Source organism: Paramisgurnus dabryanus, chromosome 5 (genome assembly GCF_030506205.2).
Source record: "Paramisgurnus dabryanus chromosome 5, PD_genome_1.1, whole genome shotgun sequence".
In the NCBI taxonomy this organism is placed as follows: domain Eukaryota; kingdom Metazoa; phylum Chordata; class Actinopteri; order Cypriniformes; family Cobitidae; genus Paramisgurnus; species Paramisgurnus dabryanus.
The window spans coordinates 49,160,283-49,163,830 of NC_133341.1; the positions used below are offsets into that span (position 1 = coordinate 49,160,283).

Consider the following 3,548-nt stretch of genomic DNA (forward strand, 5'->3'; position numbering starts at 1 on the left):
AGTCCTGCAGTCTATTTTCTATAATTTCTGCATGCTTTAAAAACAAAAACAAAAGTGAATGAAGACGCATCTTTGCTTTAGATTATGGATTTGGGACGGTACACCTCTCAGGAAACTTACAGATAAAGATCATTTTAGATGTTTAATGACCATTTAGAGCATTGGATTAGACGAGAGCTTAAAGCGTAACTTAACCCCTGGTCAGAGTGTGACTCCACCCACTACATTAAAAATGCAAGAAAAGTGGGCAGATCCCAACAGAGATAGAGGGGAAGAACCATAGATATGTATAAAGGCTAGATGGCTTACCGGCGCTGAGAGCCAATGGGACCCGACGACGTCACACGGCGGCCATCTTAGGACAGGACCGCTCGTCCAGTTATAACATTAAAGTCTATTGTGCATGTAGTGCTGAAATAACTATATTTTGCTCAATTTTCAACCGATTTTCAAACGGATTGGTGTGTCATAAACGTCAGGGATGCGGCTATTTAACTGCATACTTGTGAAAAATTACAATTTAAACATCGGCATCAGCACAAATCATAGCCACGTTAATAAGGTTTGTAACACACCAAACCGTTTGTAAATCCGTCAAGAAGAGCAAGTTACGAGCATTTTAGTTGGCGTATGTCACTCACCTTCCGTCCACAGCAGCAGGGAGCACACTATGGCAGCACTGACCTAAGATGGCCGCCATGTGACGACACAGCTGACTCCGCCTTGAGCCATCTAGCCTGTATACATATCTATGGGAAGAACTAGTGTGTGGTGAGTTCGTAACAAGGGCGTGGTGAGCTTGAATCCTATGGAACTATATTTGTGTCAAATTAAATGAACGCAACTTTTGCAAAAACAAACAAAAATATACATTGATAAAAGAAAAAAACACTCTGAAAATAAAAACAATCAACTAACTAGCAAAAAATTTACATCATCTTTCAATATACTGCATTCTTTGTTTATGGTTTTCTAAGTTTCACTTTCACTAAACATAGTTTTGAATGTGCTGCAAGTGTTTTCGTTTTCGCTTTCCAAGTTTTCGTTTGCGATTCGCAAATTTACGTTCTCCATTTTGACACAAACCTCTCGTGAGGGGCGGGCTTAACAGAGGTTCGCTCTTATTGGCTTGTGAGATTTTGATTGACAGCTCATTGTACCGGAACCCCGAAACAGAAGGTGGCGATAGTGCACCAATAAGCTGGATGCCAACCGCTTCTGTTAAAAATAACAAGAAGAAGACGATCAGACGCTGTTTTTCAGCGGAGCTGCAAGTAGTCTAAAGAAACTGTAATAAGAGTATATTAAGAACATTAATGATAAAACACGGATATTTTACACATCAGCAGAAGAATAACAATAGTTCAAGATGAGTAATCGGGAGGCTCACGGTCCGGAGCATCAACACCATCCTCGTCAGCCGGACAATCGAGGCAACCTGAGGTAAGTTTGTAATAACTATCAATATAAATAAATAATCCCACCCACTGCAAGTTTTATTTATGTGAAGACTGCAACAGTTGTGTTAAACTGTATATGAATAGTATTGCGTTTCTCAAAGCAGAGCAAAGATTGTTACGTAACAGACTATTTGTTCCATAGTTTACTTTGGCACATATGTTAGGCTTACAATGGATATGTGAAACGCAAAGATAATGATCTTTATTTAATTGTGGTTAGGAAAACAATTATATCTTTGTTATTGTCCATACAAAAACAAATGTAAGATTTTAGCCTAATTCCGCTTTTCTTTTTATATTACTTATCAGGACCAAAGAATGTCATTTCTCCAGGTAGGCACTGAACCAGTTCATGTTGTTCTCTGTATATAAAATACAACTTTAAAGGGGCTTTGGTATATTTTTTTAGGTGTTTTTAGTTGATGTTTTTATAATATTTGAAATGTAACAAGTTCAGCATAGAATTCATGTCAGCTGTTCCTACAAGAACAAGTGTGAGAACATATTTTGCAGCGTATGTTAAATTTAAATCAATTTTAATTCAAATCAGTTAATCTTTAATGCACGTTTACAAGAGCACCGTGCTACATAAGGTTAAAATGAAGCCTTGAAAGTGGTAGTCATGTTTGCTGTTACTGGTGAGACAGAAAGCTCTCTTTGAAAAGATAACATTTTAAAGATCTTTACTTGTGTTCAGAAGATGAACAAAAGTCTTAAGGGTTTGGAACGACTTGATGGTGAGTAAATGACGACAGAATTGTCTTATTTAGTTGCATATCTGCACCACATCTGGTGGTATTCAGCATACCTGCCCCTAATGTTGAAATGCCACTAATTTGGTTTCCATAATAGTTCACATGATGATTTACTATGGAAAAACATTTTTATAATAAGCTACGATTTGACCATACTTCTCTCTCTTGTTTTTTTTTTTTTTAGAATTTAGCCTCTATGGTGTGATGTTTGGTCAACCGTCTCTTGTACTATGAAGAACTGCAATGGAAGAAGAGACAGTGCTTGATTCGGCAGGTGAACTGCACCTATTTTGAAAGACCAGATTTAATTTTAGAATATTTATCAAGAGTAAATGTTTCATTTTTCATCTTTTATTTTTATTCATAATTCTAGCTGGGTAGGTGGCATGACATTAAACTATTAATAAACAACAAAAACACTGTAATAATACATCCTTCCCCCGACACTTTTTTTTGCAAAGTCATTAGGGCAGTTGTAGCCTAGTGGTTAGAGTGTCGGGCTTGTAACCCGAGCGTTGCCGGTTCGAGGCTCACGACCAGCGGGTTGCGGATGTGGTGCCCTTGAGCAAGGCACCTTAACCCTAATTGCTCCCCGGGCGCTGCAGGGATAGCTGCCCACTGCTCCGGGTGTTTGTGTGTTCACGACTTGCAGTGCGTGTGTTCACTATTCACTGGATGGGTTAAATGCAGAGGTCACATTCAAAGTATGGGTTACCATACATTGGCAAATACTCACTTCACTTACTCATTATCATAGTAAGTAGTGTGCTGTCCCCTTCCCCTTAAAGCAAATGTGGTCTCAAGACTCATCCAATGCCATGTGTAAATAGGGCCTATGTTACATGAGATTGGAATGACAAAGTAAATATCAGGATTTTATTCTTGACATTCATGTACTTGCATATAGTTACTTTGGCATTATGTAATTATGTGTCCTTAGAAATGTATCAAACTAAATTTGGTTAGCATTATAACACATTGTTTCTTTTTCAGATGGTGGAGCAACTTTTTCAAGAGGAAATTGTTGACATTGTCACAGAGGATGATGGTGTGGTCGTGGTGCCAGAGATCTATTGTCCTTTGTCAGACCAAAAGCCTTTGATATCACCATTGAATGTCTAGGAGTTATACCAACAGACACTCGATGTCATCCAAAGACTGTGCTCCATTTAAATTGTTAAAGTCATTTTCAGGTTTGAAAGATGCAGAAGTTGGTTCACAGATGTACTTCTCCTTTAAAACTACTTCCCACCTGTAATCACAATGGAGACACATATCTGACTGCTGGGCTTCCCCTCTTATTGTGTTCAGATTCATATGCATCTGCAGGGTT

At 38.3% G+C, this 3,548-nt stretch overlaps 1 long non-coding RNA gene across 1 annotated transcript; it reads left to right on the forward strand.

Moving 5' to 3' along the window:
* Positions 1-1,019: 1,019 nt before the first annotated feature.
* LOC135774473 (uncharacterized) lies at positions 1,020-3,347 on the forward strand. Its single transcript, XR_010543693.2, has 3 exons — positions 1,020-1,443; positions 1,770-2,489; positions 3,209-3,347. It is a non-coding gene; the product is annotated as an uncharacterized lncRNA (long non-coding RNA).
* Positions 3,348-3,548: the final 201 nt, after the last annotated feature.